Source organism: Zosterops lateralis (assembly GCF_965231275.1).
Source record: "Zosterops lateralis genome assembly, chromosome: 2".
In the NCBI taxonomy this organism is placed as follows: Eukaryota; Metazoa; Chordata; class Aves; order Passeriformes; family Zosteropidae; genus Zosterops; species Zosterops lateralis.
The window spans coordinates 21,160,818-21,184,084 of record NC_139763.1 but is presented as its reverse complement, the minus strand read 5'-3'; the positions used below and the strand labels follow the sequence as shown (position 1 = coordinate 21,184,084).

General features: G+C 38.6%; 1 protein-coding gene across 2 annotated transcripts in view; it reads left to right on the top strand.

Moving 5' to 3' along the window:
• TBL1X (transducin beta like 1 X-linked) overlaps positions 1-23,267 on the top strand; it is a 192,352-nt gene that overhangs the window by 36,613 nt on the left and 132,472 nt on the right. For both annotated transcript variants that reach the window (XM_083854404.1, XM_083854403.1), the window contains exon 2: positions 18,015-18,087. The gene's annotated coding sequence lies outside the window, so the exon portion shown is untranslated. The remainder of the gene's footprint in view (positions 1-18,014; positions 18,088-23,267) is intronic.

Here is a 23,267-nt window from a genome sequence, read left to right as displayed (position 1 = left end):
TTTGAACTTGCTCTGTGTGATATTTCTCAGGAGCACTGCAGTAGTGTTACTTTTCAGAATGCACCATCAGACAATGCAAATACTGTCAGTTCTCAAGATCCCAGTTTATGGGAACATAATATTTTCTGAAATATGTTATTGTAAAAATTATGATCAAGTGATGACAAAAATCAGTAAAGCTAGGGGATTTTCAAAGCAGAGACAAGTCTGAAACGTCTCTGCTTCGTTCTTCCTGTTGTGCATTGGTACTAGCTTCTGCTCAAACCTTAGGTTTGGTGTCAGTTCTAATTCTTCTGAATTTATCTGATAGATTTATCTCTGTCAACCACAGGATTTGTATGCCATCTCATACTGTAGTTTCTGATGCCTGTACTTAACTGATTTGTTTCCTATCTGCCGCGTTCATCTTTTCATTTTTGGCAAACTGGATTTATCATGTTTTTATGATTAAATGGAAGGAGTTGCTAAGGAATGAGATCTGGATCCTTTATTACATTTCAGCATTGTTCCTTGGAAACCTGATTATATCTTGCAAATTAGAGTAACATTTCAAAGGTAATAAATCCTGCATAGCTTGTTAAATACCTCATTTTTTACTTATAGATTCTTACTGAAGCAGAATAATATTATTTCAAACTTTGCCAAGTGTGAAGTGTTCTGCTGTTGCTCTGTGTTCACTAGTAACTAAGCATTTGCCATGCTAGAACAGAATTACTTTGTCTCAAAGACTTTGCATTCAGAGTATGATTTTATAACTGTCAGTTAAATAATGGCTTTTGCTAATAATATTTAAATATTTATTGCTTCTCAAACCGTTGTGATAAAGTGAGAGAAGTACTTTTCTAGATAAATTCAAATCCATGTGTGTTAAGCCTCTGTTTATCTTCAATTTTCAACTACATGGCTGATACCTGGCTTTTGTTATTTGATGGGCTATAAAATTTGGGTTTGTGTCTGATGCATAGAACATGTGCAGCATATACATATATTTTGTTACTGCTGATAATTGGATTAGAGTTTTGCCATTCATATTTGCTTTTAAGAGTTTATGGTACAGATCCATTTGCATTTATGAAGTAATTTTAATTAGTGTTTCTAACTGGGAAGTGTTCACAGTATGTGTGTCTGTTTTCTCCTCCTGTACTGGCATCTGAATATCTTACAACTTTACTCATGTGAGCAGCTTTCATTCATAAAGAATTCTTTGGCATTCTTCAATATTTTTCTCTGATGGAAATCTTTTTGCTGGATGACAGTGAGACACTGAAATGGAGACAGTGCAGAGAGCTAATTGACCTAGTATCAGATGCCCTTGGGAGCAATGCATATTCAGTCATCTCTAGATGAAAACCTTAAAAACAAGTGTATTGAGTTTTCTCTTCTAAAAAAATTCATCCTTCTCCCCACCCCATTGCGGATTTGGACTTCTTATCATTGATAATGATGCAACTGGTCACTTTTGGAAGGTAAATCTATTATGTGGTTGCCTCTCACAGGATTTCAGTGACTGAAAAGGACTGCTTCTTCAGCAAATCAAATTTTCAGTGATGCTTAATTGAAATATGTGCTTTTGATGGAAACTAAAAGCAGTGATCAGGAATAATTGCACCTATAGGCAAGGAACAGTAAACCAGGGTGATGGATTGAAGGGTGTGATTAGGAAGCTAGACCAAAAAAAGAGAAGGATATTTGGGGAGAAAACAGGAGTGAAACTATGAGCAAATAGAGCACTTAAGCATTTCCTATAAAGGAAATTCCTGCAATGATGCAGTGGACCCAGGAGTACTTCCAAGCCATGAGGTAGAAGCTGGGTCCATATACCTCCTGACCTGTGTTAGATGGGAACTTCACAGGCACCAGCTCTTTCACCTTAATGTCCACAGAGGGGGCACCCTGGTGAAAGTGCTGGAGTGCAGTTGGCCTCCAGCATTATGGCATATGGACAATCACATTCTGCTGCTTGCTCACAGAAATATGGGAATACTTAATGTAACCTTTCCCTCTGGAGCTGTAGGGAGATCATGGTTGCTGAGCTGCTGCAGTCCCTCCTCTGGATTATTGGCCCAAAAGGAAACTACTTGTGATGTAGGAAACAGAATGTCACCCCAGAATAAAACATCCCCATGCTGGGGCAGCACAAGCAAATGGAAAATTGGTGAAGTACAAAGAAGCAAGTAAATGAAAAATTATTTTTGGTCCACGAGGGGATCTGAGATAGGTTGCTCTCTGTACCACAAGCAAGCTTGCATCAGTTACCAAATCTACAGCAGCATTTTTACAACTAAATCAGGACTTCCCAGTGTGATGTAGTGAAACTGAAAATTAAAATTGGGAGACATGCTACTTCTTCACTTGTTGGATTTCTAAAAAGAAATGTTGTTTTATTACCTTTATTTTGCAATGTAAACTTCACTCATTTGAATACATATTTTTCAAATTAGTTGTAGTTCATGATAAGCATCTTTCTTTCAAGTGTTTTAAAATGAGTGTGATTGATGTATGGCATTGTCCTGCCACTCAGGTATACCTGGCTGGAACAGCAGATGCACCATGTGGATAGTCAGGACTTTGGGCCGCAAACTCCTCTTGTGCAGTGTCTTTAGTAATTGTCATGGTGGCCTACGGTTTGCTTTAGTGTATAGACATAGGGTGTGTTTCTTAGACAGAGTTATAGTGAAAGATTGGTGCCACGAGGACTCTCTGCTCTGACTTCCACGTATTTCCATCTCCACTCCTGGAGAATGCCAGAGTAGGAGAAGGCTGCCTTGTCAGTTTGTTAAAGGTGACTGTTCCTAGGCTTTAGCCAGGATCATCTTGCAGGTAGAATAGTTTCCTGCTGCCTACTTGACTGAAACATGTGTTATTTGAACTCTGAATGAGGACATATTTCATTTCAGTCCTGCAGGGCTGGCAATTTCAGTATCCCTTCCTCACTTCAGGGAGGTGGGGTGTGTATATTCTGTAGGCTCTCACTGTTATCAAATTGTGTGCTGTTGGTCCATTGATAGTTGCTAATTAGAGAAGATAGGTGGAAAAAATCCATGTGTGTGTTTCAGTTCCCAAAATTCCCTGAACCCTTAGCATATACTTCATTACCAAAACAATAGAGAGCTCACTCAGAGTGATGGGATAGTGGCTTTGTCAGGGCTTGTACTAGGAAAAGAAAGGAAAAAGAATTAAATGATTGAAAGAGAAAACTCATTTCCTCCCCTTCTCCACTGTGGCTTCTCTTGGTTTATTTTTATGCCAAGGTCAAGAAAACTGCTCTTTTATGGACAATATTTACCTGCTTCTTTTAACATCTGTTGCATAAGATGGCTAAATACAGGAATGCACCTGCAATATTTATGTTGCTGTGGCTTAACTTGGCCTGATCTGGAAACAAAAGCTCTTTTGGTCAGAATCTCTATCACGTTTATGAAGTCTTTAATGATTATGCTGCAGCCCATAGTGTTAATGATCTTTACAGGTACCTCACATTTCCCCTTCCATTTGGGATTAAACTGGTTCCATATAAACACATACCATATCTTGATCAACAATGTCACTGAAATATGTGAAGCAGTGCTCATTTCATGTATAATGTTAAAAATACCACTTCTTTTTCTATGAGGTTGCCTTTCTTGGTAAACTTCTGTTTCTTAATTCATGACCATTGTGACTGAATCTGTGTTTTCTCTCCAGATGCTTTCCTGGGCAGTACTTGTGTTCTGAAGAGCTGCTGGGTAATGAATGGCAGTTCATTCAGTGTTTTGCAGGGCTCAACCACCTGCTGTCAGAGTAGGTCAGAGGATAAACTGTGACTCATTCCAAGAGTTCTTCTTAACTGGTGGCCACAGTGAGTGCTGAATTCAGTGGAGTTATGCAGCAGCTCTGCAGAGGGATTTAGCAGACAAAGACTTTATGCAATAATGACAGAAATGTGTGGAAAGCTGAGCATAAGAAATCATGGGGAATTCTCCATTTCGACTTGCCCAGTAAGATCTTAACCATGATGCAAACCCCTTCTTTGAGGTGAAGAAGATCACCTTGTTATTTCAAAACTGGTTATACTTTTTTATCTTCCATTTGACTTTTGCAGGCATAGTTAGAGTCTTGTCTTTTGTGTTGCACAGAAGTCAACTCACCCCTTCATTCCTTCAAGCTGCACAGAGTCAGCATGGCTGTTAAGACTGCAAATATTTTGATAAGGGCTGTTTTGACAACATGCAAAAATACTTGCTAGGAAAAAAATAAAATGGCTGAAGATAGAAAAAAAATCCTTAAACTTAACAGGATAAACTACTTAGACCCTTGATTTTAATTTCTGTCTTACCCTTTTTCTAACAACTTTCCTTACTTCCTTTGTCTTTGAAAGGTGGGAACTTAAAAGATGAGCATCCAAAGCTGGAGAAAAAGGTATTAAAAATAGTGCTCTAAAATATTTAAAAGTTTTGAAAGAAGTAATTTAAGTGGGAAAACTGTCATATCATTGGCAATTGCCTTTACTTCAATAAGTTTCCCTTGAAAGATTCCAGTGTACTGAGTATGTTGAAACATGTGGGTATCCTGCTGTAGTTCAGAGTGGAGTCGTTCTACTCTCTCATATTTGCCTTTCCTGATCTCAACAGTGTGTACCCCAAAAGAATACACTGACTCATTTTCTTACTCAATTTTGCTACTACAGTGAACTAACCTTGACTCAGTACTAGATTGGGTGGAATTGACTCAGAGCAGTGTCTGACTGCTGGTCACTGGTACAGGTGATCTTTCAGGGAAATTGAAAGTCTCTCCTATTAAACTCTCCCTGGGGGTATCTCAAGTTATTTACCAAGATTTTCAGTGAACTTAATGCCTGTAAGAAAAGTTTTACTGTTATTGCATGGAGTCATAGCTCTTTCAGATAGCATGGGTTGTTTCGTTGTTATATTGATATTTAGGATAATTGGGATGTGAACTTCTATTTAGTGTGATTGATTGTCAGGAAGGTGTAGAGGTCTTTAAGTAAATATTAATACCTTGCATAAGTTTCCTGCTGCTCTAAGTAGAAAACATAATCTCTTCTGGTTGTTTTGTTTTTGTTTTGTTTTTTTTTTTTTTAATAGATATTTGACTCATATGTCAGGTAGCTGCAAACCAAAAATCTAATCCTGCAAACACTGAAACACACAGGAAATTTTCTTAGATAAGAATTTTTACTAGCATGGAGATTGCTGAGGTGAATGATGGTTCACTGCATGTAGTAAGAAATCCTTGAGTGGAATCATTAGAAGTGTGAAGGTGTCTGAAAATTAACTTTAAAATATTTTTTATCATTATATAAAGAATTACTCCAGTGAAAGCACTCCTATGTATCTTATCAGAGAAAGTAAGAATTCTCCAGTGTTCCTTTTAAAAGTCTTTCTCAGAGGTCTTACTATGCAGAATACGCCTCTTCTTGTATCTAGACCAATTTTCAGAGGCTTTGATGAGGCAGTTTAGTCTGATATGCACCACAGGAGTCTATTAAATAAAATATACATAGATTAAAATTCCTATGATATTACCTTTTTTTAAAAAAATAATTTCTTCATCAGTAGGTCCTGCAGGAATAATATAAAATTGTATTACAATAATGTTTTTTCTTGCACACTGATACTTTTTGCTTTTAATGACATTAGTTTAATACTTGACACCATTTGGCTCTGTAAAGGTATGAGGTATTTAGGTTCAGCCAATTCATATTGAGTTACTCAGTTTCTAAGTAATGCAAATATTTCTACAGATCTTTCAACAAAGCTGTAACTTTGTATCTCAACAACCAACTTCCTGTGCTAAATATGGGGTACTCTGTTCTGTGGAGAATCCCCTGTACTTTGAGTGTATTTCCTTGTTGTACTCAGCTGTAATGTATTTCTACGAGAATGAGTCTGCTTGGTGTAGAGGTTCAGCATGGTTTGGTTTCAAACTCTGGATTTGGGCAACCTTGCCATGTGTCATCTGTGACAACCTGGAACCAGTGGTGCCTCGCTGTAATTAGCAGTGTCCCACAAGGTTCAGTGGTGTTTAACTTGTTCATCAGTGACTTGGATGAGAGGGCAGATGTCTCCTCAGCAAGTTCACTGAGGGCACAAAGCTTTGAGGAGTGGCCAATACCCCAGAGTGCTGTGCAGCCCTTCAGAAGGGGCTCGACAGGGTGGAGGGAGGGGCAGGGAAGAACTGCCTGAAATTCAGCAAAGAAAGGCACGGTCCTACACCTGGGGAGGAACAATCCCATGCACCAATACAGGGTGGGGGCTGACTGCTCTAAAGCAGCTCTGTGGAGAAGGACCTGTGGGTCCTGGTGGACAAGCTGTCCATGAGCCAGCAGTGTGTCCTCGTGTCCAAGAAGGCCAGTGGGATCCTGGGGTGCATTAGGAGGAGCATTGCCAGCAGGGAGGTGATCCTGCCCCTCTGCTCAGCCCTGGAATGGCACATCTGGAGAGCTGTGTGCAGTTCTGAGCTCCTCAGGACATGGAGTTCCTGGAGCTGGTCCAATGGAGGGCAGTAAAGATGATTAAGGGACTGGAGCCTCTTAAGAGGAAAAGCTGAGAGAGTTGGACCTGTTCAGCCTTGAGGAGAGACAATTGAGAGAGGACCTAATCAATGTCTAGCAGTATCTGCAGGGAAGTGCCAAAAGGACGGAGCCAGGCTCTGCTTGGTGGTGTCAGGCAGTAGGACAAGAAGCAATGGGCAGAAGCTGATGCACAGGAAGTTCCACCTAAACATGAGGAAGAATTTCTTTACTGTGCAAGTGACCAAACACTGAAATAGGCTGCCCAGAGAGGTTTGGAATCTCCCTCATAGGAGATATTGAAAAACCATCTGGGACACAATCCTGTTGGATCAGTTGTCCCCACCAGTAGTCCCTTCCATTCTTACCCATTCTGTGATTAATTTACTTGATAACACATTCTACTAGGATGTCACGAATGTCCTAGAAATGATGGGAGATCTGCTTGATAGTCTGCTGCTCAGTGTCTGAGTGGCCAGCTGGTTACTTCGTGTGGAGAACTTCAGTGGGTCTTTGTGGAATGAGTAGTATTTGGAAATTTTAATTGCTGTGCTGCTGCTTTGATGCAAAATTCAAGAGAGTAAACTGAGAGAAGTAATTTGGGTCTTGTGTGTTTTGCTTTTTATTTTCTGAATAAGTTTAAGTTTACTGTAAATTTATCAAAGTTAGGAAACTCAAGCTAAAAGCATTACTGAAGTCATGCTCTTAGCAAACTTGGTAAAATACCACTCATAAATTTTTGAGTGCTCCTTCTGTAGTTTCTTTCTTCCTTTTTATGGCCATTAGCTGCACTGTATTGTTTCTGGTTTGCAGGTTATTATCCCACCTGACATCTACATATGCTGAGACCTTATATTGTGTCAGATCTTTCACATCATACATGTATATGCACACTGCATTTACAAAATACATTAGTCACAAAATACTCTTCAGTGTTAGAAAGTAGCGTGCTGTAGATAAATATATGTTTAGGAGCTTTAGATTCCCTGGATTTGAAGCGCATTAGGCTTGCTAATGTAGGCATAGGCTCTGTGTTGGGCTTTTGCTTTATTTTTTTGATAATTTCAATGTAAAGATAAAAAAGTAAAGTTGCAAGGTTAGTCAAAAGGAATGAGTACGATCTAGTGACTAGAAATAGAAGTACTGAAGAGAACTTGTCCAAGTGCGTTGTGCTTTGGAAAATCTCTTTCTTTCATGCTAACATCAAAAACACTGCTCAATATAGGTAATTCAGTATTCTTGAGACATTAATTGAAAGATCAAGCGCCATAAGGCAGCAATGCAAACTTCCTTAATATGGTCTCATAACAGTGTATTATCCCTGGCCAGTAAAAGTAATTTACTGTAAATCACTGTGATTCTTGTCCTTCCTGATAACACCATATCACACTGTCAGTTTGAAACACTGCCTGCTCATTTTTGCTTGCAAACTGCAATGCTTCTTTTCTGTACCTATACATAAAAGATTTCAGTATTTGTTTGTATACATGCAAGCAGTATGCCTTCTTTGCAAATGTATCTTGACAAATGTGTTTTCCAATTCCTTTGGAAAAGGGAATGTGAGTGGATTTTACTGGTGGGACTTTATAAAGGATACATACATTTGTGTTCAAATAGAAGTAAATTTTGAATTCTTCTGGATTCTGCTAGTTTTCTGAATGGACATTCTATATTAGAAGTAAAAAGTACACTTCTGTTGTATAGATACTGAAATTTTGATATAAAAATATAATGTACGTAGACCCCAACTGCAAACACCAGGAAATAGTTGTCCTGGTTTTCAGATTACTTACTTTTTGTCAGTGTAAGTCAAGCATGCACTCAGTCAAAAGTATGTGTATTTTATATTCCAGGTGTCATGGGCCGAGAACCTCATCAGAATTGTGCCTGATATATATCTGCAATTTCAGGGAAACATAACCGTTTTGGTTATTAAAGACCTAAGGGCCAAACTGATACATTGAGATCCTGCTAATGAGCACAGAGGACAGAAAACCATCTTTGCAAACTGGGACTTGCACTAATGCAGTTTAATAAAATGCTGTGTGGTGCTGCAGTTTTATATGAGATGGGTCATGATCAGCCTTGGGAGAACTGGGTGCAGGATAGATTTTTATCCCTTCTGTTGTAAAATAAAACTTAAGCCAGCATGGACAGGTTTTCCCCTCGGTGCTGGGCAGTGACGTAGCTGTGAAGAGTATCTATCTCCTCCTGTAGCTGACTCAGCTCAGCTGGCCAGCAGTAACATGCTGGGTCATGCCAATCCAGTTGTTTCTGGTCCATACCTTCCCTCAGTGATGTGTGAAAGTGCTCTGAAAACATAAATATCTAGAAGGTACATATTTCATCTGTGGAAGCGATGTAATGAGTTGTCTACAGATTTCTCTGAGGTAGTGCACAGCTGCAGTATTTAATTTTATTGACATTGAATTCTATACCAGGAGCAGTTAGCAGAAGTTATCCTGTTTGCCTTAGTTTGTCAGCTTTTTCCGGTACCAGTAGTGGGTTAATCTGTGAAGTTGGATCTAAGCAGAAAATGGTTAAGGTATTTATGTGATAATGAGTGAAAAAGAGAAACCAAGTTTGAGTGTAGTTAGAATATTTATTTTCTGAGAAGGTAGTGTTCTGCTTGACTAGAATGCTTGCTTTATTTATAGAAACTCCATGTCCTTAGCTCACAGGACAGTTCTGACTCTGCTAGTTGCTTGGTAGAAAAAGTACTTTTTGGAATGGGACTGCAAAACATTCATGGCATTTCTTGGCAATTAAGAGATCCTGAGCATTATGGGAAAGTAGTTCTTGTTTTGTCTAGTTCTAGTAATGTTCATGTTTTGGGTAAACTTTCCACAGAGATAGGTTTTTGTTGGGAGTATTTGATTGTAATAGTGAAACTAACACTATGATGTGAGTAGCTACAATGTACTGACTTGTGCAGGGACCGCCAAGCTGTTTGGTACCAGCCCTTTGTCCATCATGATTCTTTGAATTTGTGCTCTTGCATTTTTAAATTTTTTGTGCCTTTTTCTTGTGAAACCAGGAGACTGTCACTTCCAGTATGATGTAAACTTTTGAACAAACAGAGTGTTTGAATTACAAATGCAGAATCCTGAAAACATTTTTCAGGAGAATGTATCAGTGTTGATGTGAGCTTCTGTAGATATGGTTATCACTGAGCAGCTTTTGCTGTGGCAGTTAAGAGCACATATGTGTGAGAGGAGGTGGTCTAGCACCTAGTGACTTGTCTGGATGGAATTGCCACAAAATGGCAGTTTCAGTGCTGGCTGAGGCTGTAGAGACAAAGTGGGTGGAGGTTTGGCCTTTCTGGGTATCTTCTGAGTGGCTCCTCAGCAGGCTGATGAAATTACATTGTAGACAAGCGGCCACGTAGGCCCATCCATTTAGAAATGATTTTGAGTGCAAGCACAGACATTTGGTGTGGAGTATCAGGCATGTTTGTTACTGTGCACTCTGTAGTTCATCTGTTTGCTGCTGCAGTTCAGGGGTGTATACTTTGGATTAAGAATCTGAAAGTCTCAGTTGCTAATTCAGCCCTGCAAGCCCACAGTGCCTTGTCTGAGACAGGTCACACTTATCTTGATATGCAAATATCTAAAATGAGAAGAACATCTGTTAACATCATAGGAGGTTGTGTAGATGATTTAATGGTTGTAGCAGTCTGAATTAGGTAAAGTGCTGCGATAAGGCCACTAAGATGACTCTAAGCCACCAGTACGATGCTGCTGTGAAAGAGTCTAATGTGCTTCTGTGATGCATTAGACATGATATTTTTGGAGAGAGAGAGAGAGAGAAATGCTAACAGCATTTTGTAAAGCCTTCCTGAGACCTCATTTGTAATAGTGTGTCCGGTGATCCTCCTTTGCAGTGAGCAGAAAGATGGAATTAGATTGGAGCAGGTGCAAAGACAGTTTAATAAGCTGCACAGGAGATTTATTCTGGAATGACAGTAGAAAGTTAAGTTATGAGCTGAGTCTTTGGATTTGAAGTATTGAGGTCTCCAAGGGGTCTGAAGGGAGACTATAACTGTTTGTTTTGATTATATTTATTTGGCACTAACAACATGCTTCAGTCTTTCCAGTGGCTGCTAGAGGATAAGAGAAGCATACTTTTTCTGCTCTTCTTCCAAACTCTTTAATAACCCTTTAATAACAATGTATTTTACTTGTCCCCCGTTCTAGCCCCCACCTTCTAACATTCATCATGGAACCAATTACTAGATCTGGGGTCAGGAATGAATGGATCCCCTCAGGAAAGAGAACATACGATAGATATTTTTATTCCTTTTTTTTGTTGTGTTAGACATGGTCCACTTATTGTGATCATTTAGAAGTTGCCACTTAGCAATTACTAAAAACATGCAGTTATTGCAAAGACATAGAAAATAGCAAGCTGTAAAGCTTTAGTATAATTGTAGCCTTTCCTATAGTTGTTTTGCCTTTTGTAAAGTATTGAGAAGCATTTTGTGGGGTTTAGCACACGTGGAGCAGATACACAATGGAAACTGCAGAACTGAACATTCATGGTGTGGTTGCCTGCAGTTGCACATTCATCCCGAAGGGATCGTCCCGTGTCTCTAAACTGTGCTGAGGCACAGTGAGCTGCTGGGTTGGTGATCCAGAGGAGGTGTAGCATTCGTTCTGCTACTCATACTTTACTGTTTGGTGCAGAGAAGTTTCTCAGTCATTTCTCAGTCACCTCCTGTAGCCCAGAAGAACTGTTCTCAGTAAGTGATGTCGTGCAGTTGAGTTATCACTCTGCCTTTGTGTTTTTGGCGTTTCTGTGAGAAAGTAGACTCGCAGGGAAGTCAGCATATCGTCAGTGACCTCAGATTCAGGGGGGGAACTACAAAAGCAAGATGAGATGTGAAATTCTTTCAAACGCTCTAAATTTGGTATTGAATTAAGTAACCAGAATGTGGGCAGGAAGGAAAGAATGATAAAAAGAAGTGCTTCCATTAGGTTGTCTTGGGTTTTTTGGAAAGCTGTGCAGCCTGAGAGGAGCATAGTGTTTATAACATATTCATAGCATAGCTGCTTCCTGGTAAATGTACAACAGGAGGAAGTGTTTTTGTTAAATTAGTAAGTGAAAAAGTGGCTGATAAAGGATGGGCTACAGTTTTCTAGATTTTATTCTGGACAGGATTTAAAGAGAAAGTAAAATACAACATCCTGGTGCTGATAGGCTCAGGCAAACATTCAAACCACCAAACATTCAGTTGGCTGTGAAAAAGCTCTATGCCTTATGTGACTATTATTACTTTAAAAATCTTAGGGAATGGCTATAATGTAAGACTGGATGTTTGTAACATACCTTGTTAGGCAGTGGTGCACTCTCAAGGAAGAGAACTAGTAAAATAGGATATTGTTCCCGCTGCTACTAGTAACTTGCCATGTGATTTTACACGTATTTCAAAGGAGACAAATAACTTTGAGTAGATCATTGATGTTATAATTGAGGCCAGTTGAGTGTCACTTTTATTTTTTTACCATAAAAAAGCAGTAGCTCCCATTCAGGATGAATTCTCTTTCAAAAATGAACTGTACTTCTACTTTGCTGACTAAATGTAATACCAAATCCTTCAAAAATTCTGGCCATAACATTTACATTAAACTGTTAAAATGGATCTGACTTATAATTTACTTTGAGATCAAACACAAAAAATGTGCTAAGGATTACATTTTAATTGAAGGGACTTTTACTGTGGTAAATTTCTTCCTGTTCACCTTACAGACCATCAATCTGGGTGGAAGAATACACTGAAACCTTTCATGGACAATTGTGTGACAGCCACTGCACTGTTTATATTTAAACATCTCTATTACTTTCTAGCAACGCCCTTCACAATGAATTCTTGTAATTAGTGGTTCCTGAAAGTATCAACACCTCCTCTCTCCCTCAGCTCTCTTAAGTGTGAAACTCAAGGATCAGAGAAATGTTAACTGGATTGGCTTTAGGCTGTATAAAGTATAATCCCAGATCACTACTTTCCTGGAATGTTCTAGGACTTCCCTGTGTGACCAAGTTAATTAGCACCAGCCAGACTATAACAGCTCTAGTGATGATGCTAAAATCCCCTTGTTCTAGAAAGAGAGATGTTCTGAGGTGAGCTGGGATTCTTTTGGATCAAGATTGTTAAGCAAAAAACCTTTTTCTTGCCAAACCCTCCCCCCCAGACCCTTTCATGGAAGATTTAAACTAGTTCATTGTATGATTCTGTCACTATTACACTGGTAAATTTTCCATGTCGGGAAACCATTAGATGGTAAGAATCATTATTTTCCTTCTTCTTGCAGGCTTTGGGGAGACACAGGCGCTTTTGATTGTGATAAGGTGGGGAAAGGGTGATTCTTGTCTTCATACATGTTTGTTTGGGGGGAAAATGATGGACCTTATTTCGTAAATTATTCTCTCCACCTTTCTCGCAAGGACATATGTGTGGGTGAACTAAGTGTATTTTTCATGTCGCTGGTGATGGAAACTAGAATATAAACATCATGGTACAAGGGATGCCAGGAACTTGTGAGGAAGGGAAAAAAACAGAGTAGAAAGATTTCCTTAAATAAACGGAGGCAAATACTTACAGTTGTTCTACGGCTTTTTGATCAGTTTACCAGTGATTTTTTTTTTTTTTTTTTTTTTTTTTTTTTTTTTTTTTTTTTTTTTGAGGGGTGTCATGTGTGTATGTATTGGGTTTTTTATTCTTTATTTAATTTAAAATCAATCTACTACTACTAGCTGTGTTATTAATTTCCTGTTATCCTAGCTGGCAAACCCATTAGAATATACTGATTAATAGGATACTCAGAATGCCAACTTTGGAGTAATGCCTCAGATCACAAGTGATAATTGGCTTTTGTATGAGTTGTAGTCATTGCATTAGTTAGGTTTTGAAGCCCAGTTCCCAGAGCAAGATTCATATTGACTGTCCTCCTTTCTCCATGGGAAACGGCAGTGTTGAATTTCCTGGGTCAGGCAATACTGGAGATGGGAGTCAGGATAATTAAATCTCTCTCAACACCATCAGGAAGTGGGAGAACAAGCAGTTGTATGAGTTAAATATATTCATGTGACTGTTTGAGACCTCTTCAAAAGAAATAAGAATAAGTACCATCTTACATTATCCTAACACATACTTTTCAATGTTGAGTGCCTATAAGCAAGATCCAAATATTTTGAACATTTTTATTTCCTTGTTGCATTTGGGATCAAATAAAGGTAATTAGATACCACTTTCAGCATTAAAGTGTACTTAAAGTATGGCTCAACAGAGGAATGAGTGATTTATTTGTAAATACTGTGTTCATTACTGATACTGCATTTATACTTAATTTTCATAGGTTGGACACACAAAAAGGTTGTTGGAAGGTTATGTTGTTGTAGTGTACCTAAATATTTTGATAATTTGCTATTTAAATATTAAAAAATAATTATTTTATAGGTTTTTTTCAGTTAAATCAGGGAGATATAGTTTCTTTTTAGATTCAATATTGGAAGAATCAAGATTTAATAGAAATTTCTCTTCAGCAGAAAACTTCTAGCACTGAATTACTCATCTGTACTCATTCAGTAAAGTATGCTCTTATTAAATGGCCACAGTAGCAGTAGGACAGTAGTAGCATAGGAGGGATCTGTCCCTAATCCAGGAGTGCAGCACAGGCTGGTATCTCCCCACCTGGGAAGCAGCTCCATGGAAAGGGGCATGGGTGTTCTGGTGGACGGCGAGTTCTGTCTGAGAGAACAGTTGTGCTGCTGTGGCCAGGAAAGCCAGCGGGGTGCTGGGCTGCATCAACGAGGGGATCACCAGCAGAGAAAAGTTACAAGTCATTGTCCCACTCTGCTCAGTGCTTGCCTGGCCACACCTGGACTGCTGTGTTCACCTGTGGTCCCCACTGTGCAAAAACGTGTGGACAGGCTGGAGAGGGTCCAGAGAAGGGGCACAAAGATGATCAAAGGACTGGGAAGCTGCCGTGTGAGGAAAGACTGAGGGAATGGAGTTTGCCCAGTCTTGTGCAAAGAAGGCTTAGTGGCTACAAAGATGGTGGAGACTTCGTTTTGACAAGTAGTCTCATGGAAAAGATGAAGGGTAGTGGTTACTTTCACAATGGGAACAATCAGCCATTGGAAAAATATCCGCAGGGAAGCTGAGGATTCCTCAGCATTGGACACTTCTAAGATTTGTCTGGACAGGGTGCTGGGCCATCTTACCTAGACTGTGCTTTTTGCCATGGAACATTGGATCAGAGGATTCAAGAGGTCATATCTGACTTGGTATTTTATGATTTTATAAAATCTCCTTAAATCCAGCCTTAGCACTCTTAACCCACCCACACACCAAAGGCAGGGAAGTTTGAGACAGAATAGGAAGATGTCTTTGGTTAGCTCATACTTTCTGGCAAAAATAGATGAAGGTATGCTACAATCAACTTTCTTCTGTAGAATAAAGATAAGAACACTTATCCTTGGTAAATAGTGCCAAAAACCCCGTTTTTAATTAAAATGCTTTTTCCCTCCCCCACAGTACTTAATATATTTGACTGAATCAAGGGCTGTTTTCTCTTGGGGAAAAAAATGGTTTTAAAAAGTATGAGTAACTTGCTGTTAACTGAGATATAGTTTGAGTTTAGGTTGAGACTCAGACTCCAAGTAACTTTATTTTGGTTCATGGTAGAAGGATTTTGTTTTTAAATTTAAATGAGTGGATGCTGTTAATCTGACAGCAAGACGGAAGTCCACAAAGCCTTCATACAGCTGCCTCGACATCTAAATACATAGGTGTCTGTAGTGAGGGATTTAAATGCCTAAAATTCTATTTCTGCACTGCTGGTTTGGCTTTTCTTCTGCCCTAGTTCTTCTGGGATCTTGAAATTAAGTGTTCCTGCTCATTAGCCCTTGTACAGATCTCTTTAACACCCATCATTAGAAGTGAGTTCTGCACAAAGCGTAGCAGCCACGGCTGTGGCATGCTAATCTCAAAGACTGCGTAGGAACCAGGAAAACACGTGGAGTGAGTTGTTGAGAAGAAATGTGGAAACTGCCAGGGCAAGAGGGAAGCACAGGAAGTGAGTGGGGGAGTAAAGAAATGGGAAAAACATTGGAAGGTGAAAAGTGATATGGAAAAAGGAACAGATCTGTGAAGGGTGCAGAAAGCTGAGAGATTAAAAGGAATGCTAGTACAGGAGAGCTGGGAGCTAATGGGACTCTGACTGTGATGTGGAAGCAATATATCGGATAATGAAGTTGTTGAGAATGAAGTGGCCAGTGAAAAGAGGCAGGGAGGCAGGACTGGGATTCCGCATAGGAAACTGAGGCTAAAGACAAGAGAGAATATAATAGGGATATGGATATGGATAGCAGCACATGTCCACAGGATTGGCAATAATGAGGCCTGGATGAGAAGTGGCCAAGTTTTGAGGGAGATTGAATATATCTGTATTGAACAAGATGGAGCTTCTCCTTTTCAATGGCGACTGTCTTAAAAAAACCAAGCTCAGAAAGCTGCCTTGAGTAAAGAATTACAAAGAGCAAGTCCTGCAAAGCTGGGAAGGTGCAGAATTAAGATTGTCTAAAATATGTTAACTGAGCTCCCCTGGACATTTGCATTATGATACAGTTTTAAATTCTATGATGTCAGAATTGTATGGTCTTTCCAAGTGGAACAGATGTGTATGAAGACTGCAGCAAAGGAGGGCAAGTCTCTGGAAAGATGCTTCTATTTGTTGTAGAAACCCTAAGACAGATGGTGAATGGGGCAGCTCACAAGTGAGGGGAGATGTGTGTCACCTTAACTAGGAAACTAGGTGGATACTGCTTCTCCAGGAAATTAGTTAAGGTATTATAGAAAGCTAAATACTCTGAAAAATGAGTTTGAGGAACCTGGTTGAACACTAAAGGTCATAATGCTCCTGATTCTAAGTTTCTTATCTCTGGGATCATATGACACCCCCGGCAGGGATCTGTTGTTACCTGACAGCACCGAAGGGGAGCTCTGTCCAAGAATGGGCATTTCTGTCCTCAGGGTGCTCTTCTGGAACAGCACAGGATAACCTGGAGCAGTCAGCGTGTAGAGTTGTGTTGTGACCATATGGAATGCTGCCACTGGGTAGATTCACTACTCTCTTCCAGCTACTGTATTCACTGAATGAGAAGTTGGGGTCCTGTGGAAAAATATGTGCATTATCACCTAATACAAAGTCAGTCAAACTAGATTTGAATAAGGATCCCAAATTACCTGCAAATCCTTGGCGAAAAAAAAAAGAAAAAAACTTCTAAAGAGCTTACCTTAAAAATTTGTTAGTTTTCATGTCATTGGATACCTATCTTATATTAGGATTTTATTTAGTATGTTGATGTTTGTATATAGCTTGTTGACTTCTGTTTCTTTAAATGGCATGCTTTCCCTACATCTATTCTGGGAAAATATGTGCAAAAAACCTAGGAAAATCTAGGAAGTATGACTACGGTCAGTTTTTTAATTTCCATTGACTTCTGGTAAAATCTTTGAAAAATTGTACCTTGCTTAATTTTCCAATTATATATTTACTTGCATAATGGAGAAGATAAAAAATTATTTTCTTTTGATCTGATGCAATTGGAGCTGTATTTTAGGGGAACTAATTCAGTCTTATCTGATTATATCCTGACCATGGTCAAAAGTAAGGCTGCAATTGCTATTTAAGGAGACTGGTTACAGAGGTTCTGTCATATCAAATACACTGCTTTTCTACTCTGTTACTGTTAAATGGGCTGCTCTAAATTAGATGGTCTAATTCTGGAAAATTTGAATACGTGCAGGTGGACTTTTGTGTCAGCAAAGCCACACTTATTTAATTGGAGCTCCATATGTCTGCAAAAATTGGTTCCATATGGTTGAATGGCACATTTTAAAAATGTTTCTTTAATTCATACTATTTCCGGGAGAAAGAATAACTATATTTTTTGAGCTCCTTAACTGAGTGACAGTGCACCTGTACACGAACCTTCTTTCAATTTTTAAAGCAGTAATTGAATATGTAGGATTTGCTTGTCACATATTAACAGCTTTAAGGTAACTTAAATATGTGGCTAACAAAGGCTTAACTGTGTGCTCTCTGTTTGTACTCCTAAAAACAAGTGATGAAATATACCTAAATCATGCAATCCCACCATCTATTAGGTTGAATTTACATGAGTTTTCTTACAGAAAACTCTTTCATTTAGGGTCATAGTAAATCTCTCTCTCTCTCTCTCTCTCTCTCTCTCTCTCTCTCTCTCTCTATATATATATATATATATATATATATATATATATTCTGGTCAAATAAAACCCAGGATTTTTTACATGGGGAAAACAGCTTTGAGTTTGCTTCTGTTAACTGTTTTGATGGGAAATAATCCTGTGAGAAAAGCTGTATATAAGAATTTTTAAATTGGGACCATAAAAGTTGATATAATCAAGAGATGAACTTATGAGGAGTAATGTTAATTATTTTTTTTTAATTGTGCACAGGTACCTAAGGATAAAACTGGCCTGAAGGGAAAACCTGGGGGAAACTGGGGACCTTGACTGTTCTTGCACCTGAGTAAGTGAATACTTAGTGGAAATCACCTTTACAAAATATTAAAACAGAAATATTTTTCAGCGTCTTCATGCCTAATTGCAGTTGTAACTTTAGACAATACTTTGGCTCTTGAATTGACAGAGACCAGAAGTAGTAGAGTTACCTGCAAGGGAGGGAATGTGGTACAGAGCCTTCAGTGCTTTGTGGTAAGTTTTCTTTTTATTGCTACCCTGGGAGTCTTCACAGAATGAAACATAGCTTATAAGCAGGATTTCTTGGTATTTTGATGTTTTGCTTTTTCAGTTATTTATCTTCAGACTAATGTCTGAGTTTCTTAAAGCTTAGCTTGGTCTGGCTGGTTTGTAATCGTAATAAGGCACTGAGACTCAGCAGAACTGAAGGTCACGCCAGGTTAAATATGAGGTCATCAGAGGGTGAAGGCTGAGAAGATGACCTTGTGGAAAGTTGTCCTGAAAAGGATCAATGCTCATTCATGAGGGTTTGGGTTTTTTTGAGACAAAAACTATTGCCTTGGTTGGGGTTTGCTTTCACTAAAACAGGACAGGAACAGCTTTTCTTCATCAGCTTGGATGGGGTGTGTAGTAGACCTTCCTTGGCATCTGGAGGCCCCCAGTCCCAACCCCAGCCTAGATAGTTTTTTGAAAGGCAGGAAGAGTATTTTCCATTTATCTACATAGCTTTCTTTCCTGGCAGCCCAAGCATTATTCTGGTTGCAAAAAATTATTTTATATGTCAGAAAGGTACATTGATGTGTTACTTATTATTTAATGCATTTATTTAGTCATACATATTAATATATGAAATGTCTGTAATATTAATGAGCAGATAAATTTTTTATAGCATGAAACTTCTTTCTACTGGTAACATATTTTTAAAAATGGGCAAGTTAATTGAGTTTTCTGAAACAATCGCTAGAGCTGGAGCCTTTCTTCCTGATGGCATTTCTCATGCTAAAAGAATTATCTTTGGTTTTAGAAAGCTTTACTGAGCTGAATATCCTTACTGGTACCTGCATTAAATTTTGAAAACAGTACTTACCAGCTGAAAGTCTCTCAGTTTAATCTGATCTAAACTTGTTACCAGTGCTGTTTATTCCAAACCTCTGGCGTGGTTTATTCATATTCTTGTACTTAATGCATGAACTTATAAATTGATATCCATCACGTCTCTTCATAAAAAAGTGTATTTCATTTTGCTACAGTATTTACTGTGTTAATCCCTGCAGTAGAGTAGTAGACAAAAATGTCTCTCATTGCTTTCAGTATTAAAGAGAATTAAATATGTAACCTAAAAATCTGCCAGGCTTTGTGAGCTACACACAAAAGACTTTTAATTCATTAAGAAGTACATCATGGTAGCATTTAGCATTATGATTCTTTGATTTGTAAGTCAGGTACTGGATTACAAATAGTGCCTGAGATTGTATTATAAGTAACCGGTTGCTTTCCTGTGCATTAGCAGTTCTCATTGAAGTTCTGGTTCCTTGTCTTGCACTTGCTGTGTATGGTTTTAGGAATTAGGTCTCTGGACTAGCAAACAGGTGTAAGGTTTATTAAAGAAGAGAAGTTCAGTGTTCTTAAATGATAGTGGCATGTTTTGAAATCACAGTTGGCTCAACAGCTCTGTTTTAAATCCATCAGGGGCCTTTGAGAGAGGTTTTTGCCTTGTTTCTTTTAACTCCTATACTAACATGAAGCAAATGTTTTCATTTATTTCCTGTGTTATCAGTCCTACTCTGCATATTTTAGTCTATTGCTTTTGACAGTGATGAAAGGCAGCTATTTCCCAACCTTTTGTATTTTGGGTGCTACATAAGCTCAGCTGTTCAGTTTGGGAATATTTTCTTCTTCTGATTTGTTCCTGTTTCCTCATTTGAAAGGCAGCACTAGAAGTTCCAGATATTATTGCAGTCTTGGAATTGTCCTTCAGATTTTGTGCCTGTGTACATGAGACAGAAGCTTGCCCATACAAAAGAAAGGCATCCATTCTGCTGGACTGGAGAGCCTGTAGTATAGTGACAAAGATACTGTGTCAGGATTATGTAATTTGTACTTGAAAATTGTCCTTAATTGTTGTCTAATAAGGTAGAAGTCAAGAACTAGTGAACTAAGAAATGGGGATAATCCAATTGAATTGTGTAGTGTATTCCTTCATGAATATAGGATTGATCCCTAGGTATTTTAACGGTTTATTATTTTCCAGTTACTGTAGTTACTGCATCACCTACAGATTTTCTCATTCAGACTTGAAATTGAGTGCCTTGGGGCAAGATTTTCTCTGTTAAGCATGAGAATGAACTGGTCTTGGTTTTGAGAGTATCCTGTGTGTGACAGTTCTTGTGCCTGCTATTCTGGAAAGATCAATGGGTTTTGTGCAAATCTACATCGAGGAGTGAAGCAAGATAAATCTATCTGTGTTGTAACACTTGTTCTGCTGTGGTTTGTTCTTTTCCCGGGATTGGAAAAGAGCAGGGTGGGTATTAGTCCAGGATGAGTAGTAGTCCGTGCCAATTTAGAGGCTGAGGTGAAGCCAACTGGTGCTGTTGCTGTAGCCTGTTGATACTGTAGGATGAAGCTTTTCAACTTCTTTTAGTAGTTAAATTCACAGAGATTGCTATTATTTTTGTAAAGCACAGTGTATGGTTTCTGACAGCTTTTAAAGATGTCATATGCTCTGCTGTTTATAGTGTAGAAGTCTCTGGGGACTTTAAACTCTTTCTCTACAGTATCTCTCTCACAGAAATCAATTAAATTTCTAATTAAAGTTTTATCAACACAGCATCTATTGAAATCCTAAAAATGTTCATGTTTGTTGAGACAAATATAGAAGGTTTTCTAATCTCATGAGAAAATTTTTGTTGGGGACTGTTGGGGGTTTTTTTAATATTTTTGAGGGTGTTTCTTTGTTGTTCAAAAAGTGGTGTTTGAATAATGGAAAGCTTCAGTAGCTGAAATTTTTAATGAAAAGGAGCCAAACAAGTTTATTTAAACAATTTTATTGACTAAAATAGCTTGTTCTCAGCTAACAAAACTGTAGTTGTAATCCTTCCCCATTCTTTTCCTCTTTGAAATACTATTATTTTGATCAGACCTAAAATGTTGATATCTTTGTTTCACCTGAAGCCTTTCTTTGGTGTTTGGAAAGTTGTATATTACATTTGAAAGGTACCAAAGTCCTGTGGTTAGCCTCAGCACTAAAATACGTAGACAGTTTTGCTTTATGAGGCTGTAAACCAGATAATTCATCACTACTGATGACCTGGAAGTAGATGTGGGCTTTTAAAGAACAGTATATTACAAATTCCTTGGGAGGAGGAGTGTTTGGTTTGAGGAATTCCTGGAGAATGGAAGCCTATTAGGATGGCATTGTATGTGTAATAAATCATGTACTTGGCCTAGGTTGGGTCCTTTTTATTTTAAGGTCTAAGACCTTTTAAACATTCTGTCATATTCATAATAATAAGTAGTATCCTCTCTGCAAACAAGTAAGAGAAGGGGAAGCTTCTTTTTTTTTTTTTTACTTTTGCAGTGTAATATTCTCAGTATCTATATAAATAAATGATAGTGTGTGGCATGATTCACATGAATAGCAATGCAGCTGTATTGCTGCTGTCTGCCCAAATAACAAGAAATGAGAGAGAAAGAAGAGGTGACGGGGGATATGAATCGGAGAGGAGCATTGTGGTATGAATAAATTGACACTGTGGTTTTGCTGAGGAGAGGGACACTCATTACAGGAGGCTTCATCTGTTTACTGCTTTCCCATATTTAGAAAGCATCTTTAGTGATCCTTTTTGCAAACAGCTCATGCAGTAACTGGCAAAACAGAAGCAATTAGTGGTGTAATCTCAAAGGGAATCTCAAGCTTCACTTTAAGTGCAATGATTAAATCCACTAGAATGATAACCATTGCTGCCAAGAACTCCTGTAATTGGTCACTAATGTATTTTGTTGTAGCAATCGATAACTGCTGCATTTCATGCACATAATTAGTAATGCATACACGTTTGGTCAGTAAAATTGAAAATCCTGATAACCACGGGTAGAGGGGGTGGAAGGAGCACAGAGCTGGAGAACTGAAATACTGCTCTGTTGATAGTACCTAACTAGAACTGTGTGCTTCGACAAAACAAGTGTCCTACTGTGCTGGAATACAAATGGGCTGTCTGTGGCAGGATATAGCAAAGACATTTGGCAGAGAGGGATTTGAAAGCTTCTGGCATAATGTAATTGAATTGGCCATTTCTTTAAAGATACAGCAAATTGTTTGCTGCAGCATACATCATCATCAGGAAGGTCAGACAGCTTGCCAAACATATGATATTCATAATAAAAAGTAAACTGGTGACGCTTATATTTAAACATAAATCATGTTATCATGTTTGTAAAGGCCGGAGAAATGAATGGGAATATTTTTGGTGGTGCTGAGCATTAGTAATCTAAGTAAGACTGTAATTCAAGAAGGGGACAGCTTATAAGCAGAGGAAAGATCCACAGGGAAATTCAGCTACTGAGCAACATATGATCTCCCTGATTTGAAAGGGTAGTAGGTGTTTTGGTAGGGTTATTGCTGACTCTCTCTCCTGATCACTTAAGGGAAGATAAGCTTTTATGATCCCATTTTTTGCCTTTTAAGAAAACAAAGGGAAAAATAACAAGAAGGACTCAAGTCTTTAAAAAGAGACAAATTTGAACAAAGCATTGCTGGGGGTTTTTTTGTTAGTCAGTTATGCTGTGACAAAATAAAATGATGCAACAACCTGTAGCATATCTGAAATGTTATATGAAATGCTCTGTATTGGTACCCTGGGAAACCCCTCTCGAGTCACATCCAGAGCACTGAACGTAAATTGCCTGGTGACAGGGCCTTTGGGCCATGCAGTGATGCCTCTGCAAATGAGTAGCTGTTAGCTTTTAGCTTCTAACACATTCAGAAGACTGGCATTTTGATTTCTTGCACCACTGCACCACTGATAGGGTTGGAAATGGGAATCAAAATAATTAGATTGGATATATAGATCCCAGCAAACCAGCCAAGAAAGCGGCTGGGCTGGGGAGGGCTGCTCTGAATTCTAAAATGTGCCAGCGCTGTTTTTATGAGAGCGTGAGGATGGAAGGAGTAAACTAGGGTGCAGATGCTCACCATTTACATTCAAAGCACATAATAAAATAATTGAATGT